The 14,240-nt window shown below is 40.5% G+C and overlaps 1 protein-coding gene and 1 non-coding gene across 2 annotated transcripts in view; both read right to left on the minus strand.

The window, feature by feature from the left end:
- Positions 1 to 11,395, minus strand: part of LOC111960427 (shootin-1) — a 34,789-nt gene extending 23,394 nt beyond the window's left edge. The window contains exon 1 of the mRNA XM_023982420.2: positions 11,240 to 11,395. The gene's annotated coding sequence lies outside the window, so the exon portion shown is untranslated. The remainder of the gene's footprint in view (positions 1 to 11,239) is intronic.
- trnal-cag (transfer RNA leucine (anticodon CAG)) lies at positions 6,206 to 6,288 on the minus strand. Its single transcript has one exon. It is a non-coding gene; the product is annotated as a tRNA-Leu (tRNA).
- Positions 11,396 to 14,240: the final 2,845 nt, after the last annotated feature.

Consider the following 14,240-nt stretch of genomic DNA (forward strand, 5'->3'; position numbering starts at 1 on the left):
AGTTTTGACTGGGCTGAGCGGAACTGAATTCCTAACCAAACCACGTGGAGCATTGGCTACACTGGTGGAAATGGTTCAACTCTGAGACTATCGATACCGACAGAATAAGAGCAAATCTTCGATACTAATTACTAGTCTGCAGCTAGAATTTATGTTGACTGAATGCGAAGACCGACAACCGCCGAAACATCTATTCTATAAGAACATTTCTGAATGGGACTCTGAAGTAACCATTCTAACCACGAAAGACTCCAGGGACGCAAAGAGAAGTTCAGATGAACTTTCCAACAGAAAGACGAGCGATTCCAACAGAGATCATGACGACACACTGAGCGTAAATATATATATATTGATTGCAATTATTCCCGAATGAGTGAGAGTTCATGTGCAAAGGATTAGCATTTCAATATTATAATTATCAACTGGTTAGTGTCTCTTGTCTTTCCCGGCCTTTCTCAGTCCACACCCACTTCCCTTATCATTTCCTTGTAACCATATATATTGTTGTTTGTACATTTCTGTGATTTATTTAGTTAGTTAATAAATAAATGATTAAGACAATTGATGTATGGATGATTCATAGTAAAGACTGGGTTCGTACAGATAACCAACAACTTCAACATTTGGAATGAGACTAACGTGAGGTAAAGAATGATTCATTAATTAGAAGACTAATTTGTCAGATATTAAAATATCTGAAAATTATATTAGGAAAATTAGAACTTTTAATCTGAAGATTTTCCTCTGTGCCCGACTTCCTGGTAATTACATTTACATGATTAGTTTAATCACATAATAATAATTACAGAGAATTGATTGATATAATAAGTCTTCACTTAATGATGCCAAAGACACGACACTACACTATATATACAAACCATATACACACTCACTAGACTATATATACAACCATATATACACCACTAGACTATATATATACAAACCATATACACACTCACTAGACTATATATACAAACCATAATACACAACTCACTAGACTATATATACAACCATATACAACTCACTAGACTATATATACAAACCATATACACACTCACTAGACTATATATACAACCATATACACACTCACTAGACTATATATACAACCATATACACACTCACTAGACTATATATACAAACCATATACACACTCACTAGAATATATATACCAACCATATACACACTCACTAGAATATATATACCAACCATATCCACACACATTCATATACACTGTTTACACACACACACACATAACACACACACGCATACTGACAAAACACAAACACACATACATACACATTACACACACAAACACACATATACTGTACACACACTATTTTATACTCATAATTTGCTGCTGCTACTCTGGTCTTTATTTTACTCTTGTTATTATCTGTCCTGATGCCTCGTCACTTTACCCTGCATTCATATCTAGCTCAAATACCCCTGCACATTGATCTGGTACTGGTACTCCCTGTATATATTCTTGTGTAAACTCTGCATTGTGGGGAAGGGCTCCTAAGCAAGCATTTCATTTGTATTCGGCGCATGTGATAAATAATATTTGATTTGATTCTATCTTAAACATTGTCCTCAATACTTATCCCCCAAAGCATCTCTGCCTGTCCTAAAAATATATCTTACCTCCCAAATGGCCTCCATTCCCTATGAAAGTGTGTTGCACAACATAGGGAATACGGTGCCATGTTCTTCACTCAACAGTGTACTGTAGTTTTACTTTGCTGAAGTATCCCCGTCCTCAGTAAGAAATGGTGCACTCCAGTTGACATCTCTAAGGGGGGCACTGTCTTTCTAAATTTACAGAAAAATCGAAGTGTGTCTGTCAAGAGAAAGCACATCCGGTATCTTTGTACTACAGCAGAGTAGTACAACATCTTACATGTGAACCAAATGGCACCCTATTCCCTATGTAGTGCACTACTTTTGGCCATGGCCCATAAGGTTTTGATCAAAAGCTGTGCACTTTAATAGGGAATAGGGTGCCATTTGGGACGCGAGCCCTAACTCAGGCCACGACCTCTGTTTGCAGCCTCAGCAGAGATCTGCCATTAAAAACTAAAAGCTCATTCTCGAGATAACATGACACAGTCTACATTTGGGATGAGGAACCCTCTGTTATTGACACACGCACACGCACACGCACACGCGTATGCCAATTATTCAGGCTATTCCTTCCTATGTAATTAAACTTTGATTTTATTTATTAATAATCCCTACAGTGGATGCTGTTGTTTCTATCTGTATACTGCTTCACAGGGACCAGGCCTATATCTGTTAAGGGCAGAGACCTCAGTTCCAGCTCTGATGTTTAGATTCATAATACAACAACATGTAATAAATAGCAGCATCGTGATGAGAAAGAGATGCATCTTGAATCTGCAACAATCAACCCTAAAACAACAATAACCTACTCCTTCAGACTCTTCCAGCACTGACAGCACTATGGTGACTACTTTAAAGAGATCCTTCAGCTATTTTTTAGCTTTTACTGTTGAAAAGTGATATCGCAAGTATAAATACAGTAAAGTACACACACACTAAAGGGTAAAAAAATATATATATATACACAACTGCAAACTTTAAAGAGCAGGGCATTCAAGGAATAGGTCTGATGGGAATCTGTGATGTCATCGGCTACCACCCATAGAGAAGCTATAGAGAACAAAAGAGGAAAGGCCCACCCCCGACTTGTGCTATGTCATGACACACCTGGACCACCTATTGAGAGATGTCCTTTTGTTCAGTAAATCAGGTGTTAAAGTAGGTGAAAACGAGACTGGAGTGCCACTTTAAAAGTGGTTGGACAGGACTTATGTTGTCTCTGGGAGAGGTGAGGTTTATGTGAGAATGGGCTGCAGTTGTTTGGGTAGACTACATTGAAATAGAACGTCATTGTAAGCGTCATTACTTTACAAACAGACCCACAAAGACAATGACACAAATATAACAGAAAATTAAAATGAATATACCATCTACTATATATATATATATATATATTAACTCAGCAAAAAAAGAAACGTCCTCTCACTGTCAACTCTGCTTATTTTCAGCTGCCTTAACATGTGTAAATATTTGTATGAACGTAACAAGATTCAACAACTGAGACATAAACTGAACAAGTTCCACAGACATGTGACTAACAGAAATGGAACAATGTGTTCCTGAACAAAGGGGGGGGGGGCAAAATCAAAGTAAGTCAGTATCTGGTGTGGCCACCAGCTGCATTAAGTACTGCAGTGCATCTCCTCCTCATAGACTGCACCAGATTTGCCAGTTCTTGCTGTGAGATGTTACCCCACTCTTCCACCAAGGCACCTGCAAGTTCCCGGATATTTCTGGGGGGAATGGCCCTAGCCCTCACCCTCCGATCCAACAGGTCCCAGACGTGCTCAATGGGGTTGAGATCCGGGCTCTTCGATGTACATGGCAGAACACTGACATTCCTGTCTCGCAGGTAATCACGCACAGACTGAGCAGTATGACTGGTGGCATTGTCATGCTGGATGACAATGCCAGGATGTCTTCCCTGTAACGCACAGCATTGAGATTGCCTGCAATGACAACAAGCTCAGTCCGATGCTGCTGTGACACACCGCCCCAGACCATGAAGGACCCTTCACCTCCAAATCGATCCCACTCCAGAGTACAGGCCTCGGTGTAACGCTCATTCCTTCGACGATAAACGCGACTCCGACCATCACTCCTGGTGAGACAAAACCGCGACTCGTCAGTGAAGAGCACTTTTTTGCCAGTCCTGTCTGGTCCAGCGACGGTGGGTTTCTGCCCATAGGTGACGTTGTTGCCGGTGATGTCTGGTGAGGACCTGCCTTACAACAGGCCTATAAGCCCTCAGTCCAGCCTCTTTCAGCCTATTGCGGAAAGTCTGAGCCCTGATGGAGAGATTGTGCGTTCCTGGTGTAACTCGAGCAGTTGTTGTTGCCATCCTGTACCTGTGATGTTCAGATGTACCGATCCTGTACAGTTGTTGTTACACGTGGTCTGCCACTGCGAGGATGATCAGCTGCCCGTCCTGTCTCCCTGTAGCGATGTCTTAAGCGCATCATAGTACGGACATTGCAATTTATTGCCCTGGCCACATTTGCTGTCCTCATGCCTCCTTGCAGCATGCCTAAGGCACGTTCMCGCAGATGAGTAGGGACCCTGGGCATCTTTCTTTTGTTTTTTTTCAGTGGAAAGGCCTCTTTAGTGTCCTAAGTTTTCATAACTGTGACCTTAATTGCCTATCGTCTGTAAATTGTTAGTGTCTTAATGACCGTTCCGCAGATGCATGTTCATTAATTGTTTATTTATTCATTGAACAAGCATGGGAAACAGTGTTTAAACCCTTTACAATGAAGATCTGTGAAGTTATTTAGATTCTTACGAATTATCTTTGAAAGACAGGGTTCTGAAAAGGGGACGTTTCTTTTTTTGCTGAGTTTATTTTTATATATATATATATATACACATACATACAGCATAAATGATTGTAATATGTATATCTATTTCTAATAATATTTATTAACTGGGTGGTTCGAGCCCTGAATGCTGATTGGCTGATAGCCGTGGTATATCAGACCATATACCAAGGGTATGACAAAACATTTATTTTTACTGCTCTAATTACATTGGTACCCAGTTTATAATAGCAATAAGGCACTTCAGGTGTTTGTGATATATAGCCAATATACCACGGCTAAGGGCTGTGTCCATGCACTCCGCGTTGCGTTGTGCAGAAAAACTGCCCTTAGCCATGGTATATTGGCCATATACCACACCCCCTCATGCCTTATTGCTTAAATATATCTATAGGATTTTAGATTCCTATCAGAAATGTGTGGCTATTATGTGTCACAATGTCATTTTGACTAATCATTGACTTCCCCTCCCTGGGCACCTGAAGACACAGTGGACCCCCAGGCCCCTTAGAGCTGTCTGTCGCCATGGATACATGGTCCCCCAGTCTTCTAGATCTATCTGTAGCTGTGGATATGTGGCCCCTCAGGCTTCTAGATCTGTCTGTCGCTGTGGATACATGGCCCTCCAGACTTCTATCTCTGTCTGTCGCTGTGGATACATTGGCCCCCCCAGGCATCTCGATCTATCTGTCGCTGTGGATACATGGCCCTCCAGACTTCTAGCTCTGTCTGTCGCTGTGGATACGTGGCCCCCCAGGCTTCTAGATCAGTCTGGCACTCTGACCTTTGTTACGGTAATTACAGCATGGCGATAAAGGTGAAATTGTCACATAATATCCTTGCTGTCTGATGTCATTAGTAGAGGACATTATCACAGTAAAAGCACTGTGGAGCCCCACTGGTGTAGGGTGATGTTGCCCTCCTAGGTACACATCTACAATCAGCTTCTCCATTAGTGGGGGAAATGCAAAACTGACCCAGGATCAGCATAAAAGGTGGAAATGTAGAAATAGTGTAGTGAGTGGCAGGTGCAACCTCTTTTGCTCCTCTTTGTATGTTTTGTCATCTTTGTAAAGACATTCCACACATTATTAACCATATTTATGTTCTCAAAGAAAACAACATAGGCAACAATGGCTGGCCTAGATGTAAAAAATATATACCTTATGTTCTTAATTATTTCTAAATGATTCATGTTTCTACAAATTTGTGGCGGACAAAAGTGCCATTAGAGAAAATGTTCGAGGTTGTCCATAGTCAATTTCCAGAAGTTCTATGAAATTCTTTAGTTTTACATTTTTGCGATTGCTGCAAGATAGAGAGAAATATTGTCGGTCTTTTTAAGATGTTTTTCTGTAAGTTGTCAAATGATTTATTTGTAAATATGTGTTTATTTATTTAAATATTAAGAATGTATACAGAAAAAAATACTTCAATCAATAAGTTGAAATAAACGAATTAAGAATAAGAACAACACAAACGTTTATTCAGATAGGCCTGTATCTTCACCAGGCTATCACAAATTATTGCGTTATTGCACAATACAAAATATGAATTAATTACAATTCTGAACTTGATTGATTTCTCATGATCACAATGCGTATGTAACACAAAGTAATTTTATGCAATAAAACGAATATTTGAAATAAGAGCAAATAGGTTATTTTAGCGGTTCCTGCATGCATGGTGTCATGGAGTAGTGTACTGTCATTGCCTCATTCATTTTATTATTCATTGTAATTTCTCAGAATTTCCGCAAAATATTTTGTCAGAAGTGGGATTCGAACCCACGCCTCCAGAGGAGACTGCGACCTGAACGCAGCGCCTTAGACCGCTCGGCCATCCTGACATGAGTAAAGAACGGGAAATGTTGCAATAAAGACATTTGTGATGCATTCGTATGATCAATTGAACTATTTCGTAAGTCACTTTGAGAGTAAGAATATCGGCTCTTTTGTACAAAACCTATTTTACTGTTTTATGAGTGTATAAATGTATAGGGAATTATTAGCAGTCAGGACCTAACGATTTCACAGCCGACCAACWTCTATTGGAATCAGATGTGTTTGTACTGGGATAAAACAAAAACGTGCAGAGTAAATTAATGAGCACAATGATAACTCTTTAAATGAGCAATCAGCGGTTGCTACATTCATTTTTGGACTTAATAAATGAAGGATCTGTACCCACTTTCTTGGAGAATATAAATGCCTCATTCCACTGTGCAAAAACTGGTTGAGGCAACGTTCTTTCTACCCCCTTTCAACCCACAAAATCTATGTGATGACATGGAAAACGGATTGGATTTGCAAAAAGTCATCAATGTAAAGGCCTTTCCTCTTAATTTCATCCAATATATAACCTAAATCTAATAACATGGTGCAGTTGTTTGGTGAATTCACATTAGTTGACAGCTCAACCAAATGTAAATCAAAACTAGACATTGAACTGCTGTTTGTGCCCAGTGGTTCTTTAAGTTCAACTGTCATACCCATCAAAATATAAGCTGCTTTTACTCTGAGATTTGAAAACAATGTAACTGAAACAAACATGGTTAAAAATATCATGTTGACATCTTGGATGGTTTGAGTGGTTACATTTCTCACTCAATCAGCTTTTTATCAAAACAGGGGCGGGGAGGAGAAACAATATACTTTGTTATAGTTGCTACTGCTGATTGCCACTTTAATGTGCTGTTATAATAAGTAATTGATGCTTATGGCTCAGGGAGGAGATGTAGGACACTGAAAATAAACTCATTTTCATGTTCTATTTATATTATAGGCCTCCGTTTGGTAACATTTTATAAAACAATTATAATAATAATATAAATATATATATACAGTGGGGCAAAAAAGTATTTAGTCAGCCACCAATTGTGCAAGTTCTCCCACTTAAAAAGATGAGAGAGGCCTGTAATTTTCATCATAGGTACACTTCAACTATGACAGACAAAATGAGAAGAAAAAAAATCCAGAAAATTCCATTGTAGGATTTTTTATGAATTTATTTGCAAATATATATATATATACACATCCAGGCCTACCATGTCCTGATTTTGACCTGACTCAATGGATAAACCCATAGGGACTCTGCATCAGGGAGAAGTTAAGTTGTTTATCATTACCATCACGTCTTGTCTGGGGCAGCTAGCTAATTCTTAAAGGGATAGTTGAGCCATTTAATGCTTATTTAGACATGTATTTCCTGAATTTTGTTTTAGTCAATAAGCACAGGGTTTCCCAAACAGAGAGAGARAGAGAGAGGAATGGGGCCAGGACAGTACAGCCACCGAGCAGCAGCATCTGTGTGTTGATAGTCAGTGGGATTTTAACTGAGATAATACAGAGCTCACTGGGTTTAGGAGATGATGATCTGATGCCTTGCGTCGATTGAGGACACACACTCAGCCCGGCATCTGGCATCTGTGTCTGTGTGTGTTTACAAGTTGTTGTTTGTGGCTCTGTTTGGAGACAGCAGGCTGTGGAAAGACTACGGCACAAGGCGAGGTTCTGCTGGTGCCGACTGTAGCTGGCTGGCGTATCGTACTGTAGCCATGGTACTCGGACTAATGCCCCAGATAAATGCAGGTTTGGTTGGGGGGAGTAGATCAATATATATTACATAGCACTCACAAACACTCTGTCAGTCAGTTTATATTCAGTCTGTTGACCATTAATAATTATGCATCACGTGAACATGGATAAACACACATATCGGAACACACACACACACTCATAAACACACACACACACACACACACTCATAAACACACACACACACACACACACACACACACATAAACACACACACAGACAAACACAAACACACACAAAAACAAACACACAATCATACAGTTCTTCACCTGCCCTGCCTCTCTCAGCAGCATGACTATGTGATAGGATTATCCCTTCTCTTGGCAGGACCACAGCTGCAGCTGACTGAGAGTCTACACTGCAGAGGGCACCCAAAGGTCAACGGGGTCACAACCCCACAGGGCAGACAGAGCACAAGACAACCGACTGGAGTAAGGGGGAAGAGAGAGGAGGAGGGGGAAAGCGACTTGGAGGAGGAGAGGAAGAGAGGGGGGGGGAGTGGAGGGCGGCATTGCTCGGTCAGACCTAAAGATAGTGCAGGAGAGAGGTTTGGTACGGATGAGAAGAGGATGAGACAAGGACAAGATAAATAGAGGCTGATGCTGTGAACCAGCTTTTAAAATGATGGTACTGAGATAGAAGTATGAGGAAGAGAGACAGAGAGAGACGGACGCGACAGAGAGAGAGAGAGAGAGAGAGAGAGAGAGGAGAGAGAGAGAGAGAGAGAGAGACGAGAGAGGAGAGAGAGAGGAGAGAAAGCAGAGAGAGAGAGAGAGAGAGAGAGAGAGAGAGAGAGAGAGAGAGAGAGAGATAATTAAATGTGGCAGAGCAGCCTTGTAGATACCACTGAACCCTCGGTGACTCTGCTGTGCTGTGAAAACAAAACCAAACCAGAATGATGCCACGAGTCCCGATTTCTAAGCAGACTCATCCCTCCCTCTCTTTCTATTTCTGCATCTTTTTTTGTTGTGTATAAACATAATTAAATGTAACATTTTGGAACCAAACAGATCGAGCATATCACTTCCATTTTTTASAGACACTCTTTTCCAGAGCAATTAGGGTTAAATGCATTGCTCAAGAGCACATCGACATATTATTTACCCAGTCGGCCAGGGGATTAGAACCAGCAACCTTTCAGTTACTGATCCAATGCACATACATGTTAAGCTACCTCCAAACATTTGCATTATGGTACACTGTCCTTCTGGCTAGACGATTTTTGGCTAGACGGTACACTGTCCTTCTCTCAGCACGTATCAAAGCTGCAGGCTAAGCTTAAATCTAGACTTGGTTTCCTCTATCGTAATCGCTCCTTTTTCACTCCAGCTCCCAAACTAACCCTGATTCAGATGACCATCCTACCCATGCTATATTATGGAGACATAATTTATAGATCGGCAGGTAAGGGTGCTCTCGAGCAGCGAGATGTTCTTTACCATTCGGCCATCAGATTAGCCACCAATGCTCCTTATAGGACACATCACTGCACTCTATACTCCTCTGTAAACTAGTCATCTCTGTATACCTGTTGCAAGACCCACTGGTTGATGCTTATTTATAAAACCCTCTTAGGCCTCACTCCCTCCTATCTGAGATATCTACTGCAGCCCTCATCCTCCACATACAACACTTGTTCTGCCAGTCACATTCTGTTAAAGGTCTCCAAAGCACACACATCCCTGGGTCGCTCCTCTTTTCAGTTCGCTGCAGCTAGCGACTGGAACGAGCTGCAACAATCACTCAAACTGGAGAGTTTTATCTCAATCTCTTCATTCAAAGACTCAATCATGGACACTCTTACTGACAGTTGTGGCTGCTTTGCGTGATGTACTGTTGTCTCTACCTTCTTGCTCTTTGTGCTGTTGTCTGTGCCCAATAATGTTTGTACCATGTTTTGTGCTACTACCATGTTGTGTTGCTACCATGCTGTGTTGTCATGTGTTGCTGCCTTGCTATGTTGTTGTCTTAGGTCTCTCTTTATGTAGTGTTGTGTTGTCTTTCTTGTCGTGATGTGTGTTTTGTCATATATATATAAATTTTAATCCCAGCCCCCGTCCTCGCAGCAGACCTTTTGCCTTTTGGTAGGCCGTCATTGTAAATAAGAATTTGTTCTTAACTGACTTGCCTAGTTAAAKAAAGGTTAAATAAAAATAAATAAATACATTTGGATAGTGGATTTCGATACGATGTGATATTGGTATGATAAAAAATTGAGCCGTTGCAATACATGCACACACAAACAAATAAGAAAGAACACATCTGTACAGTATGGAATTCTACAACTGTTCTAGAACTGACAACTTGTCTGCTGCATTTTGTTCCCTGTCCACTGCTAGGCGAGAGTACAGAGACTTCGGTCCTACTGCTGGAAGGCCTGTAGGTGGCGATCTAACTCTATGTTCTGCCACCTGTTGCATTCCCTGCACTTCTCCAGTAGAGACCACAAGTAGACTGTCAACCAGCAGAGTGCCAGCCAGGACACTGTTGCCAAAGAGTCAAAGGCATTGAGTTCATTGAAACTGAGGGGCCACAGGACTACAAATAAATAGGCTATAGAATATATTGTTTGTTTTGGACATTTAATTAAATATATTAATTCATTCATTAAAAGATATCGAATTAGGCAACCTGTGTCCCTTAAAACAAATAAGGTGCATCACATGACGCTTCAGATTATATTTGGTGTTGTGTTCAATTCCATTATTTTCACTCAATTTCGTTCCCATTTAATAAATAGATCGAATTTTAACATAATAATAATTTAATATAAATGTACATTCCAAGTCGAGTTCAATTACTCTGAATGATTTGGAACTGAAATTAAATGTACCTATTTGTTATTTTAATGTTGGCTTTTATATTTATCTCTACCAGACTGTTAAAAATTATGCAATTAAATTTGATTCATTTGAGCAAAACATTTCAGGTAAGTGAAAAGGTGACAAACATTAATGATTAGAAGTGTGTGTGTGTGTGTGTGTGTGTGTGTGTGAATTGAGAATTAAAATGATGCTGCTGTGTGTGTGTGCACATGACTATCTAAAAGAAACGAATAGCAGCACAAAGAGGTCATCTGTAGTCTAGAAAACTCAATCAGAATCCGCAGACAGACAAACAATGCCATTCAGCCAGTCAGAGCCTTACTGGCCAAACTAGGTGACATCACACACCGCGGTACATCATCATCATCACCATTCTCACCACTGTCTCATGATGATGAGGTCACAGAAGATACTGTCTGCCTGCTGGAGCCGACTGGCACACTGTGGCACAGACCCGTAATGGATGGTCACTGTCTCAGCGTGGAGCCAGAATGGTGGCAGAGGAAGCAGTCGTCTGGGCAGGCACAAAGTGACATAGTTAGCAACCGCCAGCCAGACAGACATCCCTGGCACAACTGTGGACAAAGAGAACAGACTGGGAAGACTGGTTGAATAAAGGCAACCTGGTCCCAGATGTGTTAGTGGTGCCTGTCTTGGTCAATCCTATGGTCACTGTTTGGCCTGGTAGTTTTCCTTCCTGAATGTATTGAAATGAAATGAGCCGAACCTTGATATAGAAACCGGCTGGGATGGACTTGGAGGAGACTGGTTGGGTAATATGAGAGGACTATTCGTTTATTTTACAGTAAAGAAAAGTATGTATTTACCTGGTAAATTATAAAGCATCAATTATCAGTTTTTCATCCAACCTTTGTATGCAGTAAAGTACATGTCGAATAAAACATGTCACGACAGGCCCGATGGAAACTGACAATCTGTCAGTACATTTTCCAAATGTCGACAAAACAAAATATGCTCGACAAGGTGGGATCTTTTTGTGTCTGTAAAATTAATTATGCAAGAAATGTCAGTGGAAATGCTTTTATGCGCAAATATTGATTTAATAACCATCATATCGAAGTAAACTGGAGTCACGCGATGACATGTTGTGTGGTCCTCCCACTACAACTCGCAGGGAAAGCATGCAGTTTATTAGGCTACGGATGAAATAAGTAACTTCACAGTGCACTGGGATGAGCTCGATGCTCCTTTCCAATAAATATCGAATGGTCCTATTCTGGTGACATGATCATCGATACTTGACTGCTGTTTGACAAGTAAAAATAATCTCTTTTGTCCATAATAATCTCTTCATGTTGGCTATACCAGCACTGTATCTGCCAGCTGTTGGCTAGAGCTCAAGTGCCAATACCAGAGTGGGCACACTCGCTATATAACGCAACATGTTTTTGGAGAAAACCATCAGTATAGTTGAAAATGCGATAGAAACCCAATTAACATGTATTGTTTATTCGGTAGATGGAAGGTATTTTATGTGCACTAGGGTTGTCCCGATACATGATTAAATCGAATATCGTGACATTTGACATTGGTAATATATTGTGAAGTGCAAGACTATACTCTATTTACCCCCAAGCCATAAGACTCCTGAACTTCTAGTCAAATGGCTACCCAGRCTATTTGCAGTGCCCCCCGACCCTCATCCCTCTCACCCCCTCTTTACACCACTGCTACTCTCTGTTGTCATCTATGCATAGTCACTTTAATAACTCTACCTACATGTACATACTACCGCAAATAACCGGTGCCCCCGCACATTGACTCTGTATCCGTACCCCCCTGTGTGTAGTCTCGCTATTGTTATTTCACTGCTGCTCTTTAATTACTTGTTACTTTTATTTCTTATTCTTATCTGTATTTTTTTTWAACTGCATTGTTGTTTAGGGGCTCGTAAGTAAGCATTTCACTGTAACACACCTTGGGTCAAATATTCGACTCTGTAGCTGTGTATTTTATCGACCTGTTGTATTCAGCGCACTTTCATGTATTTTTATTTCACCTTTATTTAACCAGGTAGGCCAGTTGAGAACAAGTTCTCATTTACAATGTGACGAATACAATTTGATTTGATTTCACCTTTATTTAACCAGGTAGGCCAGTTGAGAACAGGTTCTCATTTACAATGTGACTAATACAATTTGATTTGATTTGATGTATTTGAACTTTACCAATCAAAACTGTGCAGCGTCATCAGTTAGACTGTATCAAGATGTTGAAAATGAAGTCTAAATTCATTAACTAAGCCTTATGTTTTGCCATAATAAGATTATTTAATGAGAATGTGACTATAATACCATAAATAAGCACAACAATTGCAGTCTGGAATAATCTAGTCATTAAAGGCACAAAACGATTATATCTGGTATTGTAATATTCTGAGTAGCATATTGTCGAAGAGWYCTCCCCAAATATCGGCCAACCATAATGAGCACCACGTCATCACGCACAGCCTTTTATCTGCAACAAGTACATTTGATGGRAACATCTCTGGTGGGAAAATGCTCATCTTGTTTTCATGTGGCTTTTAGAATATTTGCATGGAAATCTGTTGCCAATTGGATGGAAAYCTAGCTAGTGAGGACTTTCTTATACTTACTTCAAATAATTGTAACTACAACTACCTGGAACCAAATGGTGCTTGTTGCAAAGAGTCCCAAAAACACAATGAAGTAATTCATAGGTTATTACTTTGTAATTACCATCTTACCATGTAGGTTCCAAGGAAATATTAGGTCATTTCCGCAAAATAAAGTGGTACCATGAGTGGGCATGCCATGGTGTACGCAACATGCGTTCTCAATTGAGGCTTAGGCAACGCCTGCCAGCAACTGATCCTATAGGTCAGATAAATGGTATTATGTACACGCACGTACACACACACACGCACACCCGTAGGAGGATGATGGGTGGGTGACATGGTCAAAAGTTCAACTGAGAGAGGCAGAGATCTTAATCAAGGGCATGTCTCTCTAAAGCTGGATTACACCACGAGTAATACTATAATGCTCTCTGTCTTTCTCTATCTCTCTGTCTTTATCTCTCTCTCTCTCTCTCTCTGTTTTTATCTCACTCTCTCTTTCTCTAAGTCATTCTCTCTCTCTCTGTATTTCTCTCTCTCTCTCACTCTCTGTCTTTATCTCTCTGTCTTTCTATCTCTCTCTATGCCTCTCTCTCTCTCTGTCTCTATTTCTCTCTCTCCCTCTATCTTGCCCTTTCTCTAACTCTCTTGCCCTGTCTGTAACCTTCACCCCCTCCTGCCTCTCCCTCCATCTCTTACTTGTTAGATCACAAACCCCAAGAGAACCAAACGTTAGCTAGCGATGACGTAATACCCAATTTTCCACTTGCTTCACTGTCTA

Source organism: Salvelinus sp. IW2-2015, linkage group LG37, assembly GCF_002910315.2.
Source record: "Salvelinus sp. IW2-2015 linkage group LG37, ASM291031v2, whole genome shotgun sequence".
Classification (NCBI taxonomy): Eukaryota; Metazoa; Chordata; class Actinopteri; order Salmoniformes; family Salmonidae; genus Salvelinus; species Salvelinus sp. IW2-2015.